Consider the following 8,073-nt stretch of genomic DNA (forward strand, 5'->3'; position numbering starts at 1 on the left):
CTTCTATCCAGATATATCATGCAAAATTTTATACTCAGAAAAGTTCCATGTTTTATATACTTATTAATTTTATAAATTTCCTCAGAATATATTCTTCTTTTGATCAATTCTACACTTCATTATAAGTTAAAGAAAATGGCAGTGTAGCAATGGGACGGTGGATAATTTCTCTGGTATGAGTAGCAGAGGCTAAAAGTAGAACCATTACTACAGTACTTTCACCTTACAGAGCGGTCGATATTTTTCACAAGATTTTTCCTCCGGAGTGTTCTGCCAGCTTTTTAGGTTTTTCAACCTCCACAGGCTTGCTGTACTATCAGAATCGTGGGTTGGTTTAGCTGATTCTCTGTAGAGAATAACTGCTAATAATTGCTGTTTCAGAAAACAAGTCAACCAAAGTTAACTAACAAACACTTGCTGAGATTCTATATTGATTTAAAAATATACAATAAAGCTAACGGAAATATTAGTACTGTCCAAAAGGGACATAAGAAGCACTTTATAGAGAGAATTTAGGAATTTGAAACTAGATTCTAGGCTAAGGTTTGAGGAGTTTGTTTATTTCCCAGTGCTTGGCTTAGCAGCTACGATGCATCATCCTATTGTGCAATGTAGACACTCAGGTTTAATATGATCTCACGTAAAACTCATTTAGCCATTAATTGAAAATAGACAGATAGGCTGGTCACGGATTGGCAATTTTGGCCTTTTTACTTATTTAATTTAGCCTAGTTTGTTTTCTTCAACTTCACCTTCATTGTGCATTCCTGGGTTAAAAAAATGCATATTTGTTTGTGTGTTTCATTGTATTTATTGCATTTAATTTTAAATGCAATACATTTTAATTTAAAAAATAAAGCTATTTAAATAAGACTACAGCAGTAGTAACATTTCACAGCTGCAAAATGTCTCCTTATTCCCCCTCTTTTTCTCTGTCTCCCCTTCATACACATTGCATTGTTTCTCTTAATAGTTTCTCTAGTATTCTAAAATTATGTGGTATAAGGTCTATCTCTTTTAATGATGAATATAAACCTTGGACATTTCAGTGTAGAAACTTTGACTTCAGGCCTTTTATTCCCACTTCAAATATAATTTTGGTTCACTTCCATTCAGTGGTATACACTGTTCCACAATTAACTTTGTTCTGTGCTAAACTCTGGTACTAAATGTTATGTTCAAATCTGGGCTTCAAAGCTTTCAAAGCAACATGACAGATCCATATTACATGTCCTCATGATTGCAGATCTCGGCATGGTCAAGTGTTCCTGGAGAAAGAAACTGACCTCTTGGCAACAACAACTCTTGGGTGAAATTATAAACTAATTTTGGACAAGAAAAAAAACAAGAGCATCAATTGCTGCCATTTGGTATGAATTAGACAATGATAAAATATTTGTTTTTGTGAAATGATAATAGAAGTGACAGTCTAGATTTTTAAAAATTGGCCAGCTATCATATTTGCCTGAAAAAATTAAAATATTGAATGAAATATCTCTTTTCTCATAATTCAGCTTGACTAAATTTTTCTCCTAAGCCATATTAATTTATAACAAATGAAGCTAGTTTTAGTGAAGCTGAGTAGCTTATAATAATAACAATAATTAAATTTTGTTAGTTGACATAAAATGTATTAGAGCAAATAGGACTGTGAAATGCAGCTTTTGAGGAACCCTTTAACCTGATTCATATTTATCACTATGAAAAAACATGAAATTTCAAGGAATGATCTCTTGAAAGGAAATGAACATTTTCAATTCTAATGTTATCATAAATGTATATTAAGAATTTTTAATTTCTCAAGAAAAATACTCGGGAAGCCCTTATGAAAAATTTATCTAATTCTGTTAGGTGTTTACCATACGTGTCTCTTTTTAGAAATACTTATTATTATAGCCTATAATGAAATATCAGAATAAATCATCTGCTTTACTGATATGTAGTTAGCTTGGACTGCTGGTGTTTGGTATGTGTTATGGACTGAACTGTGTTCCCCCAAATTCATAGGTTTAAGCCCTGACCCCCAGTGTGATTGTCTTTGGAGATAGGACCTTTAGGGAAGTAATAAAGGTTAAATGAGGTCATAAGGATGGACTCCTTATCTAATAGGATTGGTGTCCTTATAAGTAGAGGAAAAGACACCAGATACATCTCTTTTTCTCTTTCTCCCCCCTACTCCCTCTCTTCCTCCCCAGCAGAGATGGAAGGTCATTTGAGGACAAAGTGAGAAAATGGCTGTCTGCAAGCCAGGAAGAGAGGCCTCACCAAATACCAATCCTGACAGCAACTTGATCTTGGACTTCTAGCCTCCAGAGCGGTGAGTAAATAAATTTCTGTTGTTCAAGCTACCTAGGCTCTGGTATTTTGTTATGGCAGCCTGGGCAGACTAATATAGTAGATAAAGGCACAGTACAGACATAAAAGGGCTGTACATTTTATAAAATTCTGAATCTGCAGATTGGCAAGGTCTGATGTGATGCACAGTGTGGAGATGGCAGCACCAGATTCACCCTGGAAAGCATCAAAATACCACTTTCGAACAGAGGCGATATTTCCAGTTAAAACATTACAACATAAGTAATTTGATGGTGGTGATGCATCGACTTCATTCAGCTGGCCACTAAATTACAGATGCTAACAGTATTTCAAGAACTGCAGAAGAGACTGGGGACTTGCAATTTCTATTGTTGTTGATATTTCGATTACTGTAGAAATTCTATTATTTTCTTTCAAAGCACTTTGGATGCCTGGACTTTTGCAAATGGAGAGATGCAAGGCAAGGGCTTGATACTCTTATAATTAACATTTTTGAGTGCTTACATGATTATACATGGCAGGCCCTGTTACATAAACTGACTTTGTTTAATTCAGATAACAACCTACCTGTGAGATTGCTATATAGGGACCATTACTTCCATTTTACAGATGAGGAAATGTTTACGATGTATTACATTTAAAGATCAGAGGGACTTCCCTAGTGGTGCAGTGGTAAAGAATCTGCCTGCCAATGCAGGGGACACGGGTTCGAGCCCTGGTCTGGGAAGATCCCACATACCGCGGAGCAACTAAGCCCGTGAGCCGTAACTACTAAGCCTGCGCATCTGGAGCCCGTGCTCCGCAACAGGAGAGGCCGCGACAGTGAGGGCCTGAGCACCGCGATGAAGAGTGGGCCCCGCTCGCCGCAACTGGAGAAAGTCCTCGCACAGAAACGAAGACCCAACACAGCCAAAAAAGAAATAAATTTAAAAATGCGAACTCAACTATAATGTTACCATAACCACTGATATTCAAATGTTCTCAGCTACTTCTTAAGCTAAGCTAGGAACTATCCCTAGAGTTGAGCAGAGTCCCCTGAAACCTTTTAACTTGGAAATCACCATGCTATGGGAGAAATACCTACAGCACTTGGAAAGGCTTTGAGGTTCTCGCAGGCACTTCTTTTTCAATAAGCCACTTTACTGAGGTATGAATGACATACAAAGAGCTATACATATTTCATGTATATGACTTGATGATTTTGGATATAAGTATATACCAGTGAAACCATCACCACAATCTATGCCATAAACATATCCGTCACCTTCAAAAGTTTCCTCCTGCCTTCTTTATTATTATTAATTTTTATGATAATGACACTTAACATAAGATCTACTCTCTTAGCCAATTCTTAATATTGTCAACACAGGCACTATGCTGTTCAATAGAAAAGGACTTTTTCATCTTGCATAACTGAAACTTTGTACCCTTTGACCACTTCTCTCCAGCCACTGAACCCTCTAGCTTTGCTCCCGTTTCAATTTAACCAAGTGCCAGAAGCTTATTTTGTGTCATATTAACAAACAGTAAATATTTTAAATGTTATCTAGTAAAAAGACTTAACTTGGCTTTTGTATCTTTTCTGGTCTGCTACAAGTTTCCACCAGTGTCTCCTCTTTCCTTATTTTGGTCTCACACTTTGTAGCAAAACAGAAGAGGAAGCACTTTATGTAGAAGACCTTTGGGAACACTGTAATTGCATTTTTCCTAATCAGTTTTATTGGATATTTCCAGTTTGCTTCCTATTTCATGTTCCATCATACCTCTAATTGTTAGATGTTTCCTAATTTTTAGACCACACATTTTAAACTTTACTTATGGCTCTTCATTACCACATCTTTTATAAAACATCTTGAGTATTTTAAAGTACCCTGTGACCATCCACGTAATCCATTCCTGCTAGCAATGTAAAATAAGTAACACCAAAATAACTGAGAAGTTTGAGAGATGAATCCTTAGTAGATACGCACATGGTGAAAGTGTACACATTGCTTAAGAGAGGACTCTCTTGAAGGACCCTCAAGCACTGCATTGGGTCCAAGTTCTAAATGTTGTATCAAGAAGGGCAGGGGAGCCAAAAAAGTTCTCTCCATTTTCCCAAACCATAAACTTAGGAGAGAAATGTTCTCATCCAGCAAGCCGGGCTGTGTCTTCACAGTGTTGTAGTCAACCAGCCTCAGGGAATCAGGCAGAGGAGAAGCCTTTCCTCTGAGAGAACCTCACTGTCCTCATTTCAGTAACGGTTATGTTCAGCAGAGCAGCTAATCTCATTGCCAAGAGGGAGGGAAGTCAAAGAGAGCCTCAAGTAACTTAGTACCAGGACATTCCAGGCTTTAAAATAGCTGCCTTTACCTCATGGGCCATTTGAAGAAATCTATACAGAATTTGAAAACAAGCTGTAATAGAACCTTACCCAACAGAAGCAAGGTCTCGCCAGACATTTTTGTTCATTTCCTTTGCTTTTATTTTCCAGAGTTTCTTCCTCACCTTAAGTTATTTCCTGCCTACTCACTCACTCCCGGATGGTTTAATTCTCTTCTGGGTATAACCATTATGCATAGTAGATACATGGACATGCACTGTTCCTTAGCTCCTCCACTTTCCTTAGCGCCACTGCTAGTCTTTTGGATGGTGGCATCCACCTCCTCTAACACACATCCATCCACTGGCCCCTTACCTCCCATTGCCCCTATGTGGTTGAATGATTTTACCATCCACCCAGCCGTTCACACTAGAAAACTCAGTCATCCTGCCTCCTTTTCTCCATCATGTTCCCTTCCTCCAAACACATTCCATCAGACATCAGGTTTGGCCCCTTCTGTCTGTGGAATGTTTCTGGATTCCAGGGACTTTGCAGGAAGCTTTTAGCTTGTCTCAGCTCAAAGTCTCTCTGTTTCCATTTATCTTCCACATTGTCATCAATTACTCTTCTGGAACAAAAATCTGGTTTTACTTTTCTCCTGCTTAATAACATTCGATAGTTATCCACTGTCTGGATAGAGTTTTATCTCTTTAACAATGTATACAGAAGTCCTCTATGTCCCTTCCCCACCCCATCAAAATTCACCTTTCTCCCTACCTGTTCTCTTGGTTCACTGCTTTCTGCCAAATGACAGCCAGCTTTCCCAACACCTTAGCCCAGAAGTGGTTTCTTTTTTTTTCTTTTTTAAATATTTATTTATTTGGCTGCATCGGATCTCAGTTGCAACACGTGGGATCTTCCTTGCGGCATGTGGGATCTTTTAGTTGCGGCATGCAGGATCTAGTTCCCTGACCAGGGATTGAACCTGGGTACCCTGCATTGGGAACGTGGAGTCTTAACCACTGGACCACCAGGGAAGTCCCCAGAAGTGGTTTCTTTTTTTTTCTTTTTTTAAATAAATTTTATTTATTTATTTATGGCTGCATTGGGTCTTCATTGCTGCACGTGGGCTTTCTCTAGTTGCAGCGAGCAGGGGCTACTCTTCGTTGTGGTGCGAGGGCTTCTCATTGCGGTGGCTTCTCCTGTTGCAGAACACAGGCTCTAGGCATGTGGGCTTCAGTAGTTGTGGCTCGCGGACTCTACAGAGTAGGCTCTGTAGTTGTGGCGCATGGGCTTCGCTGCTCCGCAGCATGTGGGATCTTCCCGGACCAGGGCCCGAACCTGTGTCCCCTGCACTGGCAGGCAGATTCTTAGCACTGCGCCACCAAGGAAGTCCCAGAAGTGGTTTCTTAATGTGCGATCTAGTTTCTCATTCCATTTCTTTTTGTGGGTTCTCAACATATTTTTGTCTTCTCATTTAGGTCATGCTTTGCAAGACTACGTTGAGGATTTTATTTTATTCTAATTAAAATAATATCAACCATATCCAAGTCTGTTGTCTTGCCAAAAAGCGTTCTGAATCTGAAGTCCAGAATAATATCTAGTCTAGTCTTGTACAATTTGGCTAGTATTTCAGCCATGGACAACGTTGCTTTCCCAAGGTAAAGGAAATATTTGATCTACTATCCCCACCAAAGCACTCATTTGTCATGAATTTGCTGTCCTTAAAGTTATGGAGTTGCGTGTCATGGCAGCTGGTTTTCTGAGCAGTGAGAGAAGAGGTATCTTTCTACTTTAAAAACCAGTTCTTTGATGAGAACTCTTTCTACCCACCTTCCCTCCAAAGCAAAGGTCAAAATTAACACCTTAATACTGAACTCTGGGTATTGTATTCTTTTTTTCAGATATAGCACCTACTAAAGGAAGAGAAGTATTCTCCATTTTTTTAATGTTTCTGGTAAAAAGAATTATAGGCTCCTTAGTAGCAGCACATAGAGGTAGACAGTTGTATGAACATTATGGATATAAATGAAAGTGATAGTAAGAATTACTGAGTTGATCAGATTCAAGAAAGCCATATGTCCTACTCTATCAACTTCCAGAAGCCATTCTTCCTGCCTCTCAACTCCCAGAGGTAAAGGACTGAGAAGTCTGGGGAGAAGCATCACATTGATACACACAGTATCTGCAGGCAGTCGGCATAGTTGAGTGGTTAACTGCTACCATTACTCAATTAGCTTATTAGATTCAAGAATAGTCAATCAACAAACATTTATTGACGAGGAAGGGCTGTATCACCACCGCACCATGTTAGGTGTTGGGGAATACAGTGAGAAAGCAAAGGAGTTTAAAGACTGGAGGGGAAGATACATATTGAACAAATTATCACAATTTATTAAATAAATTAATTTAAGGATACAATAAGTAAGAAATATAGGCTGCCAACAATGGAAAACCAACACATACATGCATGCATGTGCATACACACAGAACAGAGCTTGAAATGAATCTATCTTTTCTCTACCTCAAGTGACAGCTTTATTAATTCATAACATGTAATATAAACAGCAGCTTCTATATAGAATTTATATGTACCCCTTTTCTGTTGTTTATAGCTGCCTGATAAGAGCAAGCAAACACGGGTACTACTGATGGCAACAGGCAGGGTTGCTGCAGTAAATTTATTCAAACTGAGTGATATTTATGGGTTCTCATGCAAATAGACAAGCTGTAGATGCATTTAAGAATTTGGATGTCTACTTACATAAACAATAGAGCACGGTGGCTGAAAGTAGCCCACTGGAGCCAGACTGGCCTCTGTTTCATACTGGATCCACTACTTAATAGCTGTGTAATCTCAGACAGTGCATCTGTAAAGTGAAGATAAATAATCACATTAACAACCTCATTGGTTATTATGAGAATTAAATGAGTTAATGCTCGTAAAGCACTTAGCACATGTTAAGCTCCTGCCACAGAGTAAGTGCTCTACAAATGTCACCTACTGTATTTGCTCAAAGAAGGCCATTTTTTAGCCAACTATCTGAACACAATAATACTGAATCTCATAGTCGTAGAGGGGATTTTTGCGGAAGTGTATCTCAGTAAGGTTTATTAAGCATAGACAAGGGGGTCAGGAATTTAATACCACATTTGTTGTCTTTAGAGCTGCGTTTCAGTTAGGGTGTTGCCTGAGAATGACAGTATTTTCTGATTTAGAATGTGACATTTACTCTGATATTGTTAATATGTGTAGTAGTTAAAAATAGTAGTAGATAGTCTTCATGTATGTTAGCTTCCTTTAGACTTATTTTGAAAAAATACATTTGTCTTATTATATGAATATATTGTGTTCCATTTAACCAAATTGTAACAAATGAAGGAAAGAGGTGATAGAGTATGAAATGTTGATGGAAGCTTTTACTATGTGGAACACCTTAGAATATAAATCTCTA

Source organism: Tursiops truncatus, chromosome 12, assembly GCF_011762595.2.
Source record: "Tursiops truncatus isolate mTurTru1 chromosome 12, mTurTru1.mat.Y, whole genome shotgun sequence".
NCBI classification, from domain to species: Eukaryota; Metazoa; Chordata; class Mammalia; order Artiodactyla; family Delphinidae; genus Tursiops; species Tursiops truncatus.